Below are 24175 nucleotides of genomic sequence, written 5' to 3'. Positions count from 1 at the left end.
GATAGTTGCCTCTTGCTTTTAAGCGGAGTGTATATGCTCAGTAATTTAACATGAAATAGAGTTAATCAGAAATGTTTTTGTGATAAAGAAATAACAACATGAAATATGAAATATTTTTTAACAAACTGTCGAGATTTGACAGTCGACAAATTTTACTCTTTCCGCTACCAATTACCTCGAAACGCGGTAGCGAAAATTAGCATTTTTTTTTTTTTTTTTTTTTTGAAAATTGCCAATCTCAGCAAAATGCAGAAGCCTGATAGAAATAAGAACAATGAATTATCATTATTTTGTAGAAAATTCCACTTTAACATCACAGGAATTTCAGTTTCCGATTTGCTTAGATGTGAAAAATTACAGAGTATAATGCTATACTATGTCAAGTGTGGTTACTATCGCTGATTTCTAATGAAAATCAGAAAGAGAATTAAAAGATAAATTACAGTGATAGTTTTCTATTAAGGGGAAGTATAACTACTTTTATTTTAACAAACTTTTTGGCTTAATATGTTTCTTCTGGTTCACCCGCTTCTCCCTCAACCTTAGTAGGGAAGTGGAAAAAATCATTTAGATTTTCATTCTTGTTTCAGGTGTATTCCATATACTAAATTTTCGATATCGATCTTCAGTTGGGGGAGCGAGGTATAGGGGGACCCTAAGACTTGGGATAGCTGAAGTAATAAATCTTAATTTTTAAAATAATATCTTCTAATGACAATTTCTTTATTTCCAGAAATTGCAATATAAAAAATCCACTTGCAAATTTGCAATATTATATACTATAATTTCTAGTGTCCAAAACTTTTCTGTTCCCAAAAAGAAAGAAAACCAAACCTGTCAAAAGCAAGTTCGTCGAACTTTGACCTAGAATTTATTATAAGAAAGTTTTTTGTTGCTCTCTCTCGGAGATTTCCATCGCATTTGGTCTTTGAGAGCGCTCATTGACAAAAACTGAACAGATGACCGCTATATGCAGACATGCTCTTAGGCAGATTCAGAGATTTGGAAAGGAGACAAGTTTTCAATAATAATAATAATAATAATAATAATAATAATAATAATAATAATAATAATAATAATAATAATAATAATAATAATGATAATAATAATAATAATAATAATAATAATTATTATTATTATTATTATTATTATTATTATTACTATTAAACAATTGTTTTTATACCTAGGTCCCATCTCTTTATCTTGTATGGGAAGCCCAGAAATCTCCTACGCCCATGGTGCCCCTTATTCTGTGTTTGTCTTTCTTTCCGTTTCTTGTGGATGTTTGTTGTGCTGTTAGGCTTTTATATTAAAGCTTTCCATTATGTAAGTTTTTTTTTCTTTTTTTACGTTTTTTTTAAGGAAAGAAACTACTTTCCTCTGATATTTATTTCTTGCCATTCATCTTGTATGAACTGCTTAAGTAACATCATTTTGTTACTTTTTATGTCATCCATTTCCCTCACAATATTAAAACCGTTATCCTTCACAATTTATTTTATTCTGTTATTTGCAGTTTGCCACAGATATATTTGTAACAAAATTGAGGTTTGCTCCAACGCTTTGTAATTCTCAACCAACCCAACCGCTCTGCTTTTGGGTTGCAGGAAAAGGAGAATTCATAATGCACTTTTGGAGACGTTCGTACGTGTTACTCTAATTCATAAATATTGAAAATGCTTGTTGGTAGGCCTGTGAGAATACTTATTTTCTTCTTGTTAGACCTGTAGGAATTGGGAAGGTGTATTATTATTATTATTATTTTTAGTTTAATATTAGAAGGCTGTTTTCTGCGAAACAAATTGACACATAAGGCATATATGACAACATTCTTCCATACACAGAGAAATAATATGAATTTCGTTGTAGTTGTATGTTAAGCACATGCGTCTTTAGCATGGGAGACTCAAGTTCCCTGGTGGAAAGCACAGATGGAGTGGGTCAGTGGGTCGTTTGTTAAGATTTGTGAGTGGAAAGTGGATCAATAGGACGTGACCCACTCTGACCTACCGAAGCACTCTGCTCAGTGCATTGTAGGCAGCATCTTGTGAACACTGGCGAATTTGTCCACGTTTTACTTTCAATTCCTCCATTCTTCTTCCTTTTTCAATTGTTTCTATTTACTTACCTGAAATGAGAATATCTAAGTGAAAAATGAACCTCTGGATTTAATATTTGTAATTGTAACAATAGCGATAGGACTTCCTATGGCTTTCGAAACACAGTTGAATTTTACACTTTTTGTCGTTGGCCTACTTTATCTTGATTTGAGACTTTCGTCTTATTTTTCACTTAAAAGTATCTGTAATTCAAACAAGAAATAATTGTATATGATATCATCGTAATTTGGCCCATGACAAACATTTTACCATTTTATATCGTAAAGGACACATCAACCGGTAATGTAACAGAGTGGTGCCTGAGCATTTGATTGTAAAAATTCAAACTCCAATTAGTGATGATTTCACAGCCGTGTTTATTAGAAGTGTAAACTCTTTAGTCATTGAAGAGGAGTGTATAGATCATGGGTTAGAGTCAATGGCGTTGGGTTTTGGTGGGTCAGAGTGGGTCATGGGAAGTGGTGGGTCAGAGTAGGTCAGACAAGATAATGGTGGGTCACACTGGTTGGTTGGGTCAATGGGTCATGGGTCAAGTTTTCATTGACCCACACCATCTCTGGCGGAAGCTCATGTCATTCGGATCTCACGTTAAGTTGTAGCTCCAAGTTTCATAGAGCTTCACTGCTGAAAGTCACGCATGTAAGCTCTAATCAATCAACCAACCAATAGGTAAATAGTATTAATATATAAGTATAAAGAAGTCAAATCACATGCCAAATACTTTATTAAATGAAAGAAAAGTACATTATCCGGAAAGTACAGTCGTGTGGAAAAGATCAGTTAACACCTTCCGTTGTAACAGATGTTATAAAGCGGAGTTAACATTTTCCAACACATATTAAAGTTAAGTCATTTGATGATCAAATCTTGGGATTCGCTCCACCTGGGTGTTAAAACAAAACATCTCACAGTATATGAACAAAACAAGTTACTTTCAGAAAATTAAAATTAAACTAAGCTAATACTAATCACTAGTCTAAAATTAGACAAACTGTTAGTTTCGTTACAGCTAATTCTTTCAGTATATTTTAACTTCCAATAGTAGAGGAAGTTCCGGTATTATGGAATTGTCGGGTAATATGGAATACCTCATTATCTCACCTGTGATGTGTTTCTTCGAAGCGGAGAGGAAGGAAACTACTACCTCGTGTTCCCATGATGCTCTACAGTTCCGATTCCGATTCGGACTGTGACATTCGTTGTGTTGGTATACTTGAAAATCTGATTTCTTATTACTGAAAACTTTTACAGGTAAGTGTTTTACAACCTGTATTTTCCTATTGAAATGTAACACTGGTAAACAAAATTTTGCTTATTATTATTTCTTGATGAATCTTTATGTATTTTGACCCCCTGAACACGAATCCGGCACTTATTTTTATGTAGTGTCAATATTTTCAGTGATATAAGCATGTTTTATTTTTCTACCTATACTGGTTTATGCAGAGCAATTTTCGTGCATTTATTTCGATGCTCGCTAGGTGGTAGTGCATTTGTTATTAAAGATAAATTGTTCGAAGTAGCAAACCGAGAATATAGATTCTAAAGTTTCATAGCAGAATTGTAAATTGATTAAATAGAGTCTAATCAATAATTAAGCTGTAGCAATTCTGGTAGTAATGAAATGGTCGAAAAGTGCTGCTTGCACAATTTCCACAGTTATTTTACATTATCGTATAAGGCTATCTGAGTGTATGTGCGTGTAGTTTAATGTCAATGTGTAAGTGTCAGTGTGTAGTTAATGTATTTGAACAACATGTTGCCGGGTCGGAAGTGCAAGCTACGTGCGGATTCCTTTTGTCATGTGTGTGGATACTATATTGTTCCGAAGCAGGTGAAGCATGGGATAGTGCCTAGAACAAAATTTTGTGCAGAATATAAAGCTTACTTCGGAATGGCGGTTAGGGATCTTGACAAGCCATGGACCCCACATGTGTCTTGTGGTAATTGCAGGTCGACCCTGGAACATTAGTTGCGTGGGAATAGGAAAAGCGTGCCTTTTGCCATGCCATTCCGCGCGTGTGGAGAGAACCTACCAACCATCATGATGATTGTTAATTTAGCATAATCGACTTGATGCACTACAAGAAAGGCAAAAACAGACGTAATCTACAATACCCAAACATACCATCCTCCCGAGCATCTGTTCCGCATAGTGAACTCCCTATTCCCTCACCTCCACCCCAAACGGTTTTCAGTGAAGAAGCAGCTCATTCCGACAGTTCAGATAGTTCGTTCGTTTTGGAAGATAGTGAGAAACCTAATTTACTGAACCAAAAAGAACTAGATGATCTGATTAGAGATCTACAATTACCGAAAAATAAGTCCGAATTGCTAGCATCATGACTCAAAGAGTGGAACTTCCTACTTCCTTCCTGCAAATTATATAAGTACAGAAGCAGACATCAACGTTTTTCCATTTATTTTGCTGTTGAGGATACATTGTGCTACTGTACATATATCGGTGGCCCTTTTTATGGTAATTGGCTTTCAATATGAACCAAAGGAATGGCGACTGTTCATGGACAGTTCGAGTACTAGTCTGAAGGCTATTATTTTGCATAACGGAAACCAGTACCCTTCAATCCCTGTTGCATATTCCATCCACATGAAGGAAAGTTATTCAAGTGTGAAGCTGATGTTAGAGAAAATTAAATATGAGGAACATCAATGCGGCGTGTGTGGGGATTTCAAAATTATTGGTTTTCTTCTTGGGTTGTAAAGTGGTTATACTAAATATTCCTGCTTTCTATGTCTGTGGGACAAACGGGCAACTAACCAGCATTATGATCAAACCGTGTGGCCTGAAAGAACGGAGCTTATTCCAGGAACACATAATGTGATAAATGAAGCATTAGTGCCCAGGGAGAAGATTCTCATGTGAACATTACATATTAAGCTGGGATTGGTAAAACAATTTGTGAGAGCTCTGGATCGCAATTCGCCTGACCCACAATGTATCAAATAAATGTTGCCAGCTTTATCAGAGGCAAACAGGCATTTTCACAAGGCCTCAGATTCGTGTCGTGCTTAATAGTGCTACACTTAAACAAAAAATGACAGAGTTGGAAAGAGACGCTTGGGAGGCTTTTCATAAGTTGTTGACGGGATTTCTTGTCCATAACCGAAATGAAGCGTTGGATTACCACATTAAGACATTAATTGATCAATATCGAGCATTGTTATGTAGAATGTTTTTAAAATTACATATGCTTAATTCACCCTTGGAATTCTTTAGGGAGAATTTAGGAGATGTTAGCGAAGAGCACAGGGAACGTTTCCATAAGGACACTGAGGTAATGGAAAGCAGATACCAAGGAATGTTGGACTGTGCAATGATGGGTGATTATAAGTTATTTGGGGCTATTTCGTGACGAAGTATACGTTTTCCACAAAAGAAAAAGAACCACTAACCTTCACTTTTAATTACGGAATTCCAGTACTTGATGAACACTTTCTTCCAATCTCAAGTACTTTTGTATATTTTTTATAAGAAATGCAATATTCACATATTTTGGTATTTATGTATTGTTATGTAGATTTTTGTTACCCAGAAAATTGATGTCCAAAATGTGTGTGTTATGTTTGTAGTTGAATGTTCCTATTAGATACAATTGTATAATATGTTACTGTTTCAGTAAAATCTAATATGCATATATCATTACAAATTTTGACATTACAGGAAAATAACTACTATATTCTTGTTCAGCGGGTTCAAATCATTAAGAAACCAATGAAAAATCAACAGAAGCACGACTACAGTGTTTGTGTTGCGCTTGTAGTTCAATGTACTCATAAGATACAATTGTATAATATGTTACTGTTTCAATAAAATCAGATATGCTTATATCATCACAAATTTTGACATTATGGGAAAATAACTGCCATAGTCGCTTTCAGCGGATGCAAATCATTAAGAAACCGACGAAAAACCAACATAAGCACGACCTTGATCAAAATTTGTATACCAGTGTAATAGAACAACAATTCTTTGTTTACTATGACGTTGGATATACAGAGTGGTAGTTTGATAAGCGTCACTATCCTATAAGCCTTCGAATTCGTTTAATAGCTCTTTCGTTTCCAAGTTGGCGTGGAGGGCAATATGGTATACCCGCAAGAAAAGTATGGTATTCCGTATTTCGATTACAAAAATATCTATCGGTATTGGGCAATTAAACATACATTTATGATGACAAGAATGCTAAGCGTATTTTTTATTACAGCAAATTTTCTGATGATACAAGCGGTGAGCTTGTGTCCAGCGTTCATCATGTTTAATGTGAGCACACAATGACTGTGCCGATCCTGAAGCAGAGTATTATATTTGTGACTTTTGCAAGTAATTACATTCAGTTATGGCTTGGCATTCAGAATTTTTAAATATTGTCACTGTATTCATTGGATGTTCAACAGAAAAATCATTTTTTTTTCTATATAGCATTTGTATTCCATATTACTCGACTATTTCATATCACCATCCAAAGTGGTTTCTTTACAAATTATAAGTTTTGCCCACACCTGTATCGAAACTTCTTTATCGAGATACGCATAAATAAAACCAAATATGTAAGGAGTATATTTGTTTTCCTTTTTGTTTCAATGTGCAATTCTTATCTGAGTTACAAGCGAAACAAAAATCGTATTCCATAATATCCGAACTTCCTCTATATATTGATTACAAAAGCATAATGGATTCTTGTTATCAAAACTTCTAAACTGTGTTCAGTACAAGTAAGAGTTTATTTTTAAAAAAAATACGTTAATTTTATTAATGAATTTGAGAATAATTAATAAATTATTACTCTACGAAGAGATAATTAAGAATTTCATTGGCAGTGGTCTCATTAAGTAAAGATTAGAGTATAACTAACTAACTAACTCTATGGACTATGGAACCCGGAGTTTAAATGCCGCGTTCACAAAAGCTCTCCACTGATTTCTATCCTTAGCTAACTGCATCCAGTTTCTACTTTGTATTCCAATCTCTGCGAGATCCATCTTAATATTGTCCTCCCATCTGCGCCTAGGTCTTCCTAATGGTCGTTTTCCGATTGGCTTTCCAGTCAAGACTTTGAAAGCGTTTCTACTTTCTTCCATTCTAGCTACATGACCCGCCCACCTAAGCCTCCTAGACTTGACGACCCTAACAATGTTGGGTAAACCATATAAATTATGTAGTTCCTCGTTATGAAGTTTCCGCCATTCCCCATTCCCGTTCCTCTTGGGTCCGAATATTCGTCTCAGGATCTTGTTCTCAAATACTTTCAGTCTATGTTCTTCCCTCAGAGTAAGTGACCATGCTTCGCAGCCATACAGAACAATAGGCATAATTATCGTTTTGTATATTTTAAGCTTCAAATTCCTCGACAGAATTCGCGACGATAAGAGATTTTGAACCGAATAGTATGCAGAGATTAGAGTATGCAGAATTTTATTACTGATTGGTTCTAGCTTCCAAATGCATATTGTTTCACGATTTTCGTGTACATATCTAATCGATATCTCTTTTACTGCTTTTGTTTTCTGGATATCAATATTGAAACCGGAAGTAATGATAAATTTGAACCATTTCTAGTTTTAGTAAAAGGTTAACAGAGGTGATAGATCCTTTTCTTGGGACACTGAATAATTACAAAGAAAACAGCATTTCGATATCTTTCACCGATTTTGCTCTGTCGACAGACGGACAAAACCGTTCTTTAAGATTTTCGACTCTTACACATAGCATAGCTCGGAAGTCTTAAGAAAAAAAAAAAAACTATTATAGATCAGAATAAGAATTCTCAGGCCTGAAAACATTCACTTAAATTATGTATGTATAAGTTTAACTAAGAGTAAGGAAAATAAAAATAGGGTATTATTATTATTATTATTATTATTATTATTATTATTAATAATAATATTAATAATAATAATAATAATAATAATAATAATAATAATAATAATAATTTATGGTGTTCTGTGACAATTAAATGACTTTAAAACGACCGTGAACAATATCCCAGAAACAATACACTGTTCCTCATAATCCAGTTGTATGTATCTCTTTAAATTCTAATAGTGGCATTTTCGTTTTATTATCTTTCATTTTGTATTTTGAGAATGCAGGAAATCCTCTCACAAGTGTGCTCATGTCATCTGTTTAACATTTAATCATCAGGTGTGAACGATTGTGAATTTTGTTCAATTTCAGAATTTGCTGATTAGATTTATCGTACAGTAAGTAGGAGAACCAATATTTTTGAAGTATTACTATACCAATTTTGCACCGTTCTACATTAAATGCTGAGTTTGTGTTATAACTCGAAAGAAGAAATAATATAAGAATGAAAACAGATTAAAACCTTTGCTCGCTAGTTGATGTGGTAGGCACCGGCCCTAGATCGACTCCTCTCTTCTTAAATACCTTTAGAGAATTTCTCAGCTTTCCCGGCAGGTGGCAGCACAGAGATCGGGCAAGGGGTTATATAATATCAAGAGAGAATGAGAGCTTCCTTCTTTTTCCGGCAACCACTCCTACTATACAGGAGCATCGGCTGCGCCGAAAAAATACCTGATGGGGCTAGGATCAATAGAGGGTATACTCAGAAGACAGTGATGGAAATTACTGCGTAAGGATTTTTGTTTAGTGTTACAATGAATAGACCACAAGAATGAAGATGTGCACACATACTTTCATAAGCTGTCTTTTGTATAAAGCCTAGCCTAACTGGGAAGTGTTAACGTGCTTTCGAGAACATTGTGTAGCATACGCACAATCGAGACTAGCACGCATACGCTCTCTCTGGGATTGACAGCGCTTTTCAGTGCTGGAGGGTGAAACTATCATCTCTCATCATTCATCACACATCTAGAGGCACACATCTTTGCATTTACATTTGGGCATCAGCCCAGGGGCGGATTTTTGATGGCGGACCCGCGGCTAGGATCAGGCAAAACGATGAAAGGCAAACATACAGGGTTAACTCAAGTTCTAGCTGGACCCTCCGAGAGCACCCCGAAGGGCAGGACACGCAAGGATCCGAGCCACACTTCTACTATTAGCAAATCACAGCAGCGGCGAGGTTCTCAAGCCTCAGTTTCCTCTGCAACTTCAGTCCTCTCTTCTGGTTCTGTCTGTAGCAGATCGCCACATCCATCAGAACATACAGACAGTTATGTCGAACGTCATCAACAATCTCCACCTCCGAAAAAGCAACATCTCTCTTCTAACTCAGATCTAAATCAAGTTCCCATGGACATAACTACAACTTCAAATCATTCTGATGGATCTACTCACCTTCAGTTCATTCCATGTTGCTCACTAATTTCGACGTAAAGTTCAGCAATGCGAAGTTTGTTGCCATACAACTGCGCAAATACCTCCCTCGAGCAGCTATTTCAGAAATTGTTCATACGAGAAATGGTATCATTTTAAAAACACCGGACCCAACTCTCCTTACCACAATAAAAAACAAAGTGCCTATTGACACTTTTGGTCCAAATGCAAAGATTCAATCTCTGAACTCCTCCACACGTAAGCAGCCTCCACCAAAGCGACCACCATTGTTATCTGTCGTTATTTGGGGGATTGACCCCTCCTATACAGATGAAGAGGTCCAAGAGGAGCTCAAGCTAGAGGGCCACACTATTACGAAAGTAATACGCATTCGAAACGATAAAGGTCCTACCTATATGGTTCGTGTGCTTACAAACCATCAAGACACCATTGATGAGTTACTAGCGTCAGGTGCATACATTTATAATCACAAGTACAGAGTCGAACCATCACGAACACCAGTTCCAATGCCGGTCCGCTGTGAACGTTGCCAGGTCTACAATTCCCATCACACATCTGATTGTAAAAGTTCCAGTAAATGTGGCTATTGTGCTGGTCCTCATAACATCCCGACTTGTGATAACTTGGAATTGCCACCAAAATGCGCCACTTGTAATGAGCAGCATCCGGCCTACAGTTACAAGTGAAAGGCAAAGCCAGAGCCTATTCAAGATCATCCTGAACATCGTTGCTCCCTTGCGACCACCGGCACCAGTTCAAACCCATCCACATCCAATTGACGCTCCTGTTTCATTAGACCAGCTATTGACGTTTCTAACTCTAGCTTTGCAAAACATCCACCCTTTTATTAGTCCGCAGATTCTACAGCAAATCATTCTGGCAGCAAAAACCACTTTTCATGTTAATTTTACTGCTACTTATTCCGGAAATACTGTTCGTTTTCATAAATCACATGCTAGTTCACTCGTTTAACATCATGGCTTTAACTTTTCTTTTTCTGAACATCCGATCACTACAAAAACACAAAGTTTTATTAGAACAGCTTCTTCTTGAGGAACATGTTACAGTATTCTCACTCAATGAAACCTTTCTAACAAACTCTCGTACTTGCCGTTTACCACGATATACCATGTTACATTCTGGAAATCCCGTACCTGAACTTCGGGCAAATGGGGGAGTAGCCATAGGGATTTCCCCTCACATCCCTTATCGCCAGCATCAGTATACTGCAACAGCTCTTCCTGAATATCTCCTTGCCACAGTTTATTTCAAAAGTGTCATCACCACCCTAGCAACTATATACATCAGACCAAATCATCCATCACCTCAGCAGTTCGTACAATATATCTCCAATACTTTCAATAGATACATCATTATGGCCGATTTCAATATGCATAGCCGCAGCAATGGTGACCGGACAAATTTCATTAACTTCATAACAACCCACACTACTGGGGTTATTGTTGATCTTCCACAAGCTACACGCCCAATCTCAAACACCAAGCCTGACATAGTTATTGTCTCCACAAATCTTATCTCACATTGCACTGTAGAAATCCTTGATCTTCTTGGTAGTGATCATGCACCAATCAAGCTTGTTTACAAACCATACTCAGCTACAACCCATTCCTCTTTACCAGTACGAGTGAGCTTGCGCTACGATAAAGCTAAATGGGATCAATGTCGTTCACATATTTCAGACCTCACCAGTGATATAACAGAACCGGCCACATGTGACGATTTATACCAGACTGTAGATCGCATTACATCCGCAACTTGTATATTCCAACAACAAAATCTGTTCCATATCAGCCTAAACTTCCGCCACACTATCTCTCCATGATCAAACGTTCACGTCAGCTCTATCGAGAATATCTCCACACTCGCAACCCAGAAGCACTCTGACATCACAAACAACTTCAACGTACAGTGCACAATTACATCAAAGCATATAAACTCCGGTGCTGGGTAAAGACATGCAACACCCTGACTGAAACATCACATGCTACTAAATTCTGGTCCCGCTTCAATGCGCTTTGTGGAAAATTCTCTAATACACCCTACCCCATTTTATTGGGTCATACACCTGTTGGTACCGATAGCGATAAAGCAAATGACTTTGCAGATCACCTACAAGTTATCTTCACACCGCCATTTGAGAAAACACCTCACCCTGCAGACAGACTCAATACTTCATCACCAGAACTACAACCCAATCCTACTCATGTTTTACCTCCTAATACTGCTGTTTCCGCCCCAATCACCACTCACGAAATCTCTCAAGTTCTCAATAATAAACGAAATACTGTACCTGGCTTAGATAACGTGACGTATCGCCATATCAAGGAATGTCCTATTTCACTATTACTACTTCTTGTGAATATCTATACATTCATATTGCGAACTGGCTTCTTTCCTTTAGCTTGGAAAACATCTAAGACGCTAATGTTTCCCAAACCACATAAACCTCCTCAGGATGTTGCGTCTTATAGGCCTATACAACTTACATCCACATTCAGTAAGATCTTGGAACGTATCCTAGTTAAACGATTACATATTTTCATCTCAGATCACGGCCTACTTCCAGTCACACAAGCAGGTTTTCGTCCAGCTTTCTCTATAAATGATCAACTACTTCGACTCACAACGCTCATTACTCAACACTATAATTCAGCTAATCCTTCCTGTTTAGTTTTATGACTTGGAGAAAGCATTCGATAAATTCTGGCACTATGGGCTCATATACAAACTTCTGCAATTTCAGCTCCCTATCTCCTGCATTCGCCTCATTTACCATTTCATTACAAATCGTATCACCTACATCTCAGTACGAGGCAGTTTGTCACATCCGATCTTTCTGTTCTCTGGAGTACCACAAGGGTCAGCCTTGTCTCCTTTACTATACCTTCTGTATGTAGCAGATATGCCCCGCCTGCCAGATCAGGTCCATCTCTTCCAGTATGCGGATGACACGGCCCTTCTCGCACTTGGAGCAACTATCCAGCAGCTCAACATTAAGTTACAGACTGCTATTAATCTCCTTGGCGGCTTACTATCAACGCAGCTAAAACCCAAGCCATCATATTCCTACCACCCAGAAGAACTTCCAACGTCCGCAGAAATCAACGCAATCTCTCTCTGTACGTTGATGGGGTGCCTATTCAAATCAGTAATACTGTCACATATCTGGGAATTACCTATGATCACCACCTTACTTGGTCCCAACACCTGAAAGTCATTGCAACAAAAGCCTATAACAGACTCAATCTATTGAAACGATTGACTGGTACCACCTGGGGCCTTAAAGCACACACCATCCTAAATACCTACAAGGTATTCTTACGACCTGTCCTTACTTATGGATTTACTGCTTGGATAGCTGCACCCACTAAGTTCTACAGTAAACTTTTAATTCTAGAACGCCATGCTTTCCGTACAGCGTTCCACATTAAGCTGCCTAGTTCTACACAGGATCTATACCGCAAAATCACTTTTCCGACTTTACAATATTACCTAGAAAAGCTGCGGCTAACATTTATCACCAAACGCTTCGAAACACGACATCCTTTATTACAGGACACAATGCGTTATTTAGCACTTCACCCAACACCTCACCGTTATTATCATCCTCCACTTTCGCTCCTCTTCACATTATATCATTATACTCTACCACCGTTAGACCCTGCTTTACTTATAATCACAGATTACGTCATTCATGAACATCTTCCTCTCATTCACCCATCATTTCCAGCACAGTGATTATCATTATTTACAAACAAGGGTCTCATTCGTTTTCATCATAGCCTAGAGTAGCCCCTAGGCTGAAGATAACCTCATCTATCTAATTAACAACATCCACGTGTTGTCCTGTGTATGCACCTCACCACATCTTTCACTCCCATTGCTATACTTGTACATATCATGAATTCTATACCTAATCATCATTCTCATTTCGTTATCGTTTATTTGCTTAAAATATACTATATGTTTATTTTCCTTGTGTATATACCTGCACCAAATGTTAAGGATTAATGGCCCTTAAGTCTCCACCTCCAAAATTAGTTATTTATGTAAATGTTGTTGCTAATAAAGTATAAAATCACTTAGCCCATCTAACATACTCATTCCGTAGTTAACCATCATGTCTCCTTCCTAAAAGAGGGCGTAAACCTCTGAAAGGCAGGTAGCCCGTCAGGCTAGCCTCTAAAAAAAAAAAAAAAAAAGTGCGCCTGGCGTAACGGGACTTATGCATGTTAAGTATTTGGCTTTTTCCCTTACCTGTACAGTCTGAACCAGTGTTATCTGTATATAATTTTTTAAAATATATGAAAGCTTTTCTTATTAGTTTCTGATTATTAATTCTATAAACGAAACCACCTGTGTCAGTCCATGCGCCATATGCGCAATCGAGATATGTACACCCTCGAGCGCAAATGCGACGGTGACATTGTAGTGACTAGCGTGCATATCTTTGGTAAACGAGGTCTCGGGTTCGATTCTTGGTATGAAAGAATTAAACGCATTACGATGATTAGGATCCACATTCAACTGTAAGTTAATATAGCCTCGGAGCTGAAAAGAAATCTAAACTTCAAAAAAGAAACGTAAATAAGAGAATGAAATGGAATTATATTGAAAAAAGAAAACGAAAGGAAGAAGAGAGGCTGAAGTAGGAAGCCTTCTTATCGTTGGAAGCTGTTTTTTTCAGCAACTAAAACGTTCCAAGTATATTGGTAAAGATAATATCATTTCTAATACAAAATACAAATTTATTTCCCGATTTCTTCTGAATACTGTGTGATAAGAATATAATCTAAAAATATTGAAATGTCTATTATATTCCCATGAGATGGCAGGTGAAGTATTTTTCGCTTTTAGTAAAATTTCTCTCCTGCACAATGGATTCAAACGTAGAAATTGCTTCTGTATTTGCAGAGAAACAACCACATGGTATTGTTTATCTTTCAGAAATGGGCAAATTTTCACTTGTGCCAACTTCTGCAATTTTATGAGTTTCTTGTAGGTTTTTGAGGTTAATTCTCTGACAAATGGTCCTTCTTAATGGTCCTTCTTAATGGTTTATTCTTAATGGTCCTTCTGTTTTCTTTTTGGCGAGGTTCTGAACCAGGACCTTATAAACTAACTGATCTTTTCAGCAATTCAACTTTATTAGTATCCACAATTTAAGAAACTCGAAGACACACTCGGTACCCAGCGACGGATTCAGGAAGGATCTCTAGCGCGGGGTGGTGGGTTGTTACTGCTACTTAGAGCTAATTTTAAGAGTTCCAATCTCTGGGATGGATTTTATTTATATACAAAATAAGAAAGTTTCCTCTTCTGAGGGGGGGGGGGGGCGATCGCCTCCCTGTATCGGCCCCTGCTCGGACCTGCATTTCGAAAATACCTAATATTGTTTGTATTCTATTTATAGAAAGCGACCATTTTCTAATTTCATCATCACGCCACAGAAGGCTTGTAAATTGGAATATGAAAGCACAGTTTTTATTTCGTTACTTGTATGCAGAAGGAAATAAGAAAATGTGCTGTTGAGGGTTTTCTTCTGCTGTTGCGGAGAGAGATGAATGGGCAAATGCTTCACATCTAGTAATCATTGAAACTCATATTAAAGTGACCATCAACTACAAAATAAATCTCGCGTCACTTATTTCGCTCTCGTTATCGATTTGTGTTTGTGTGTGTGTGTGTGTGTGTGTGTCTGAAATTGTTATCTACCTTTCCCCTTCTTTCTTTTGTTCTGCGACGTGAGCCGTTATGCCCCGAGAATCCTCAATATACAGTTCGTACGATAGAGATAGAAGCGTTATCGGTCTATTCTTTTCTATGTCTATTATCAAACCAACATTCAGAGCGACGATTCTCCTAATATGAAGACCCAAACGAGCAGTGACTAACATTTTGGGGATTTTATGGTACAGTTTGTACCATACGCGTTTTTCATGGTACATTGCGTTATTTCTCTTCTATTTGAGCTTTTTCGTCTTTTTTTTTTCCAAGTCCAGAGGCATTGCAGAAGACATTACGTACGGTTTCAGTCCTTCCTGCGTCCAGACATAGGAGGTGATGACGGCATAAGTCTAAAATTTATTTTTTCATTTATTAAGCCTATTGTTTAATATTTTTTTGGCGGGCTTATTTTTGGGCATAGAAGATTGAAATTTTCCACAATCATTCAGTCCACCGAGTAGTATTTACCAGATTTTTTTTTTCAGATTTGTGAGTTAAAACAGGGGGGAACAAGAGAGGCAAAGTTTGAAAAAGGGATATTTTTACCCAAAAATCAAGTTTTTCAGGATTTTCCCGCCTCACATACAAGATGGGGACACGTGAGTCATACCGTCTGAAAGGCAGTTCCATTCTGAAGAGAATTACAGTCGAATCATTATCCCAGGGTAATTAGAAATGTCTCAGGGAATTTTTAAAAAATGTACTTCTATATAGGAAAAAATGGGACATGGTCGATATATATATTTTATGACGGGCTTATTTTTGCACCTATAATATTGAAATTGTGCATAAACATTCAGCCCACGCAGTAGTATGTAATAGATTTTTTTTTCAGATCTCTGCGTTAAAACAGGGGGGTCCAGAGGGGAAAAAGTTGAAAAAAGGGATTTTTGCACCAAAAAATCCCGTTCCTCAGGAACTTCCCGCCTCACCTACACGATGGAAACACGTCAGTCATACCGTCTGAAAGGCAGTTCCATTCTGAAGAGAATGACGGTCGAATTATTATTCTAGGGTAATTAGGGACGTCTCAGTGAATTTCTATCAGAATGTACTTCTGTGTAGGGTAATATGGGGCATTGTCGATATATATATTTTATGGCGGGCTTATTTTTGCACCTAGACGATTGAAATCGTGCGCAAACATTCAGTCTACCGAGTAGTATTTAACAGATTTTTTTCAGATTTCTGCGTTAAAACAAGGGGGTCAAGAGGGGCTAAAAGTTGAAAAAAGGGAAATTTAGACCCAAAAATCCCTTTTTCGGGTATATCCCGCCTTAGATACATGATGGAGACATGAGAATGGTACCGCCTGAAAGGCAATTCCATTCTGAAGAGAATGATGGGCAAAACATGACCCTAGCGTAATTAGGGATGTCTCAGAATTTTTTTTACCTGAGATCATAGTGTTTTTTGGTAATTTGTGGCATTGTGGGAATTCTTGAAAAAATTTCTCCCGCCCTTAGTATTCAAGATAGAAACTTGAAATTTGACACAAAGATTTGGTATACAAAGTACTATTTATCAGGTTTTTTTAGATGGCTACGATCACACAGGGCCGTTCCAGGAGGGGGGGCAAACTGAGGGAAAAAAATTCCCTTCAAAATTTTCCTTTGACATCATTTTTCCCGCTTCTAGTATATGGTATGAGCATGCAAGTAGTATCATTTAAAAGCCAGCTCCATTCTAAAGAGAATGAGGTATGAACCATGATCCTAGGATAAACAGTTATGAAGCAGTAGCTGTTTGATTGAAAGTCTAAAAATACTCCAAAAGCCCATAATCCGGCACGGGCTAGACAATACTTCGGTTGGATTGATGCTTTGAAATAATATACGTATAAATACACTGTAAAGTTGAATTGCCGAAAAGATATATAGGCCTACAGGGTGATCCGCAAATGGGCGTACCCCTAATTGATGTATTCTGACGGTTTTAGGTTTTACCCACATTTGTTTGGTAACATAGCTTGGCATTGTCTGGCAACATTGCTATCCACATTCATTTGTTTTCTGCGGTGACTCGATGGTAGAGCGTTCACTTCTGGTGAATGGGATCCAGGATTCAAACTCTGCTCCCACCAATTGAACTTTGTGGTTGACAAACACCGTGTGCGTGGGTTTCGTCGGGGTTCTTTCATTTCCTCCCACTTACTTCATTCCACCATTTCATTCATTCCTCATCATCACCGTCTCCTTTAGCCTAGCCGGCATAACCGTGGGACGTAAAACTCAAACATTTCATTTCATTTGTTTTCTGGTGTTTTCTGCTTGGTAACAGGTACTTGCAGTGAAGTTGGAGTGATCAACAATGTCTGATCAAAATACATGTAGCACTGAACAAAGATTAGTTGTTACGGTTTGGCTTCACGAAAGGCGTTACACAGGTGATACCATGGAAAGTTTTAAAGCGAAATTTACAGACCTCTTTGGTATTAATCCACCAAGAAAAGCAAAAATGTTGGGGTGGGAAAAACATGCATTTGCTACGGACAGTATGGATTGGAAGAGGTTGTGCATCTTTACCAGCTTCCTTTGCCTGGCCTCCAAGAAGTCTCAATCAAATGACACCAGAAAATGATCTCTGGGGTTTCATAAAGCAATAAGTAAGAAACACTCGCTATCATACAATGCAGGAATTACGAGCAGCTGTGGAACACGCCTTTACCCTCGTGACTCCGGAGTATCTCCGCAAAACATCTGCGAGAACTTGGCGCATAATTCAGCTGTGTTACGACATGGATGGTGATCATACCGATATTAATGACTCTTAAGACTTTAAAGTAACTGTGTACAGACATTCTACCATAAGTAACACTATACGGTTGAAACTAAAGGGGAGTACGCTTACTTCCGGACCACCCTGTACTATCTAAATTATACTATACTTATTATTGCACTATTATACGAAGTGATATATTCAGCTCTGGCTGCTTTCCTCCTAAGATTTCCTCAGTTTGGTCTATCCCCTGGGACAGATTTTGGACGAGAATAAAACAGGCGAATGAATCTCTTCTCCATCACAGAAAATTATTTGTAGGTTACAAATATTTCATAAATACCGAATTCAGTCAATATATAGTGTGTCCTATAATTTTCCAGACTAGAACAAGAAAATTGGAACCGCATACGCAAAAAGGGAAATATATTGTCAAAAATATATTTCTTAGGGTTCAACATAATGAAGGTAATACTCGTACAACTTTTCAAAACATCTTTAAACACCCTTGAAGTTGGAACTCTTTGAATGTTCTCAACAAATTCAAACTATTAATAGGTTAATTTCAATTTCGTGGAATGGAAGTACTCAAGAGGAGAAAGATAGGAAAATATGTAGGGAAGGTTATCAAAAGTGATGGACAGGCACATACGGGTGATTTGGCGCATTGTATTAATGGACACACGTACTAATTTGTCGGTATTATGGATGGAACTGTACAATTTGTGCCCATAGATACTTCAAGATTTCAAGATAGAATTCCTGTTGATCGTCTGTACATTTGGAACAATTTTTTATGATTTATACCTATAGAATCAAAGAATGTGAGGAGCATCTTTTTGATATGGGACTTCTGCAGGTGACTCTTTTCGTTTTGGGGATTCTTGGCTCTTTCACACCGAATTTTGGCACTTTTCTACACATTGAAAACACAATGTTTCATCACGGCTCACAGTAGATTCTGCACTACTGTTACGCAAAAGTCAGTATTTAGATGTTTCCCCTATTTTACTTCATTTCCAACATTGTGATCTAGATTGGTATCGCTTGTATCACTTAACTGTTTTCAAGTATCCTTCCCTAACATTCAAATTTATATGTAAGACAAGAAAAACATAAGGATAATTTGAAAATTATTCTTGCAGATCTTGCAGTAAGTATATGCACTACATCAGTTCTTAAAATTATACCTTATGCACAAACAAATAAGATAAAAAAAATAAAAAAAGCATTAATATCAGCAGGGATCTCAGCAGTGAGGGAACCGATTGGATGCAGCCGATCTGACAGAAAAAGACCCGATGGTATGACATTAGTACCTTGAAAGAAAGAAAAGGCAATGATTTGGGACTTCACATGTTCAGACACCTATGCTCCCTCCAACCTACAATATGCCTCAGTACAAGCTGGACTCCTAGCTGCTCGAAGAGCAAAAGAAAATGGAATAAATATAGCAATCTACTCGATAATTATTGCTTAGTCGCAATAGCAATTGAGTCTAGCGGTTCTTGGGAAGAAGGAGGTTTCAAATTTATAAAAGAAATCGGCCACCGGCTATCGATTAAATCAGGAAATAATCGAGCAAAAAGTTTCCTGATTCAACGCATAAGGATGGCCATTCAACGTGGGAACGCGTCGGCTATAATGGGAATGTTACCCACTAGTAAAGAGCTAGAAGAAGTCTTACTTCTGTAATTGCGAAGAAGGGAGGTGGTGCATCAATTTATGTAGCAACTGAGCAAGGAGTATGGAGAGACAGATAACAGTCCATAAGTTTATATAAAAAATTACGGCATGAATGCTGTACCGTACGTCAAGACAGTGACATAACATGACAGGTTGGAGCCTTTGAAAGCAGAAGATTTAGTATTACCTGCCGAACGTCATGGGAACAAAGTACCGAAGAATATATATTTACTGTTTCATTTGAAATTTTCATTATAACACTTTTTTTTAATAATCATTGTTATTTTACAATTCTTGTGTAATTACTTATGGTTGTATCTAATATATGTATATATATTCAAATATCTTAAGGCACACACATACGAAGTTAACATTACCTATTGTAAACTTATGCCAATTATGGTAATTAAAGAACAAACGCCGTTAAAATATGATACCGTAAATAAAAACAAATACAACAAATAAGAAATCTCCAGTAAATTGATGTTACAATGATTGATTACATTACCCAAGAAAAAGAAAGCAAAGAATTGCAGTGATCACAGAACCACTAGCAGAGCTCCGTAGCTAAACGGTTAGAATGTGGGACCCAGGTGAGACCCAGGTTCGATTCCCGGTGGGAGATCATACGGTTCGGATTCTACGTTAATCAGTAGGTCCTGTCTCATATAGCCTCGCTGTTGAAAGGGACGTTAAGTCGAAATCAACTCAAATCATGGAACCATTACAATTATTTCCCATACTGGAAAGGTAATTGTGGGCATACTGAACAGGCTGCTGGAAAGTAAGGTAGAAGAGATATTGAAGGAAGATCAATTTGGATTCCAGAAGGGAAATGCGCGAAAAATGCCATTGGGATGATGAGAGTTATCTCAGAACAAGTTCTTGACGTAAACGAAGCGTTGTGATTGTGCTTCATAGACTTGCAAAAAGCTTTCGGCAGGGTGAATTGGACTAAACTTCTGCAAATACTCAAAGCAATTGGGGTCAACCGGAGAAACCGACGACTCATTCGCAATATACACATAGGGCAATGAGTAAGGTTGCGTTTGTATGAAGGAGAAACCAATAAGGGTGTAGATTGAAAGAGGAGTCAGATAAGGATTGTAGTATATCGCCCCAATTATTCAACATATACATAGTGAAGGAAGCATTAATGAGAATTGGAGACTTCAAGATTGAAGGGCATATCATTAACAAGAGCCAGTTATTATAGATGATACGGTTATTATAGCTAGAATCGAAGAATGACTACAGAAGATGATTGGCCAAATAGTTGACACTGGAAAACTACATGGAAATCAATATGGAAAAATCTAAAGTCATGAGAATATCACTTGGAAATGCGCTCTTACGGGTCAGAATAGAACAAAGAGTAATTAAAGAGGTCGATCATTTTAAATATCTGGAAAGAATTTTAACGAGAGACGCTTACTGCATCAAAGAGATCAGGTCAAGAATTGAAATAGCCAAAGAAACATTGAACAGTTAAAGATCATTCTTAACTAGCAGTTTTAGTTATTGGACTAAAGAAGAAGTTGGGCAAGTGCTATATATATATATATGTAGGATTGGACTTATGGTTCAGAGAATTGGATATTACGTAAGCTAGAGAAGAGATATTTAGAGAGCTTCGAAATTTGGTGTTGGAGAAAGATGGAGAAGATAAAATGGACAGAAAGAGTAACAAACGAAGACGTTTCAAAACGGCAAGAAGAGAAAAGGACACTAGAAAACGGCTGGAAAAGAATGCAGGAAATCCTCTCACGTCATCGGTCAAGTGTGCTCATGTCATCTGTTTAAAATTTAATCATCAGGTGTGAACGATTGTGAATGTTGTTCGATTTCAGAATTTGCTGATTAGATTTATCGTACAGTAAGTAGGAGAACCAATATTTTTGAAGTATTACTATACCAATTTTGCACCGTTCTACATTAAATGCTGAGTTTGTGTTATAACTAGAAAGACGAAATAATATAAGAATAAAAACAGATTAAAACCTTTGCTCGCTAGTTGATGTGGTAGGCAACACCACCAGATCGCCTCCTCTCTTCTTAAATACCTTTGGAGAATTTCTCAACTTTCCCGGCAGGTGGCAGCACAGAGATCGGGCAAGGGGTTATATAATATCAAGAGAGAATGAGAGCTTCCTTCTTTTTCCGGCAACCACTCCTACTATACAGGAGCATCGGCTGCACCGAAAAAATACCTGATGGGGTTAGGATCACTAGAGGGTATACTAAGAAGACAGTGATGGAAATTACTGCATAAGGACTTTTGTTCAGTGTTACAATGAATAGACCACAAGAATGAAGAAGTGCGCCTGGCGTAACGGGCCTTACGTATGTTAAGTATTTGGCTTTTTCCCCTTACCTGTACAGTCTCACTCACTGTTATCTATATATAATTTTTCAAAATATATGAAAACTTTTCTTATTAGTTTCTGATTATTAATTCCATAAACGAAACCACCTGTGTCATCCATGCGCCATATGCGCAATCGAGATAAGTGTACCCTCGAGCGCAAATGCGACGGTGACATTGTAGTGACTAGCGTGCATGTCTTTGGTAAACGAGGTCTCGGGTTCGATTCTTGGTATGAAAGAAATAAACGCATTACGATGATTCGGATCCACATTCTACTGTAAGTTAATATAGCCTCGAAGCTGAAAAGGAATCTAAACTTCTAAAAGGAAACGTAAATAAGAGAATGAAATGACATTATATTAAAAAAAGAAAAAGAAAGGAAGAAGAGGGGCTGAAGTAGGATGCCTTCTTATCGTTGGAAGCTGTTTCTCTCAGCAACTAAAACGATCCAAGTATATTGGTAAAGATAATATCATTTCTAATACAAAATACAAATTTCTTTCCCGATTTCTTCTGAATACTGTGTAATAAGAATATAATCTAAAAATATTGAAATGTCTATTATATTCCCATGAGATGGCAGGTGAAGTATTTTTCGCTTTTAGTAAAATTTCTCAACTGCACAATGAATTCAAACGTAGAAATTGCTTCTGTACTTGCAGAGAAACAACCACATGGTATTGTTTATCTTTCAGAAATGGGCAAATTTTCACTTGTGCCAACTTCTGCAATTTTATGAGTTTCTTGTAGGTTTTTGAGGTTGATTCTCTGACAAATGGTCCTTCTTAATGGTCCTTCTTAATCTTTTATTCTTAATGGTCCTTCTGTTTTCTTTTTGGCGAGGTTCTGAACCAGGACCTTATAAACTAACTGATCTTTTCAGCAATTCAACTTTATTAGTATCCACAATTTAAGAAACTCGAAGACAAACTCGGACCCAGCGACGGATTCAGGATGGACCTCTAGCGCGGGGCGGTGGGTTGTTACTGCTACTTAGAGCTAATTTTAAGAGTTCCAATCTCTGGGATGGATTTTATTTATATACAAAATAAGAAAGTTTCCTTTTCTGAGGGGGGAGGGGGGCGATCGCCTCCCTGAATCGGCCCGTGCTCGGACCTGCATTTCGAAAATACCTAATATTGTATGTACTCTATTTATAGCAAGCGACCATTTTCTAATTTCATCATCACGCCACAGCTGACTTGTAAATTGGAATCGGAAAGCACAGTTTTTATTTCGTTACTTGTATGCAGAAAGAAATATGAAAATGTGCTGTTGAGGGTTTTCTTCTGCTGTTGCGGAGAGAGATGAATGGGCAAATGCTTCACATCTAGTAATCATTGAAACTCATATTAAAGTGACCATCAACTACAAAATAAATCTCGCGTCACTTATTTCGCTCTCGTTGTCGATTTGTATTTCTCTGTGTTTGTGTGTCTGAAATTGTTATCTACCTTTCCCCTTCTTTCTTTTGTTCTGCGATGTGAGCCGTTATGCCCCGAGAATCCTCAATATACAGTTCGTACGATAGAGATAGAAGCGTTATCGGTCTATTCTTTTCTATGTCTATTATCAAACCAATATTCAGAGCGACGATTCTCCTAATAAGGAGACCGAAACGAACAGTGACTAGACTACTTCGGTTGGATTGATGCATTGAAATAATATACGTATAAATACACTGTAAAATTGAATTGTCGAAAAGATATATAGGCCTACAGGGTGGTCCGCAAATGGGCGTACCCCTAATTGATGTATTCTGACGGTTTTAGGTTTTACCAATATTTGTTTGGTAACATTGCTTGGCATTGTCTGGCAACAATGCTATCCACATTCATTTGTTTTCTGCTGTGACTCGATGATAGAGCGTTCACTTCTGGTGAATGGGATCCAGGATTCAAACTCTGCTCCCACCAATTGAACTTTGTGGTTGACAAACACCGTGTGCGTGGGTTTCGTCGGGGTTCTTCCATTTCCTCCCACTTCATTCCACCATTTCATTCATTCCTCATCATCACCGTCTCCTTTAGCCTAGCCGGCATAACCTGGGACGTAAAATTCAAACATTTCATTTCATTCGTTTTCTGGTGTTTTCTGCTTGGTAACAGGTGTTTGCAGTGAAGTTGAAGTAATCAACAATGTGTGATCAAAATCCATGTAGCACTGAACAAAGATTAGTTGTTGCGGTTTGGCTTCACGAAAGGCGTTACACAGGTGATACCATGGAAACTTTTAAAGCGAAATTTACAGACC

General features: G+C 37.6%; 1 long non-coding RNA gene across 1 annotated transcript in view; it reads right to left on the bottom strand.

Annotated features, from left to right (window-relative positions):
• Positions 1 to 2826: 2826 nt before the first annotated feature.
• Positions 2827 to 24175, bottom strand: part of LOC145669147 (uncharacterized) — a 99530-nt gene continuing 78181 nt past the window's right edge. Inside the window, exon 4 of the long non-coding RNA XR_014128146.1 lies at positions 2827 to 3003. This is a non-coding gene — a long non-coding RNA (uncharacterized LOC145669147). The remainder of the gene's footprint in view (positions 3004 to 24175) is intronic.

This window comes from Thermobia domestica, chromosome 13, assembly GCF_964235325.1.
Source record: "Thermobia domestica chromosome 13, izTheDome1.hap1.1, whole genome shotgun sequence".
Lineage (NCBI taxonomy): Eukaryota > Metazoa > Arthropoda > Insecta > Zygentoma > Lepismatidae > Thermobia > Thermobia domestica.
This window is presented reverse-complemented; position numbering and strand designations above follow the sequence as displayed.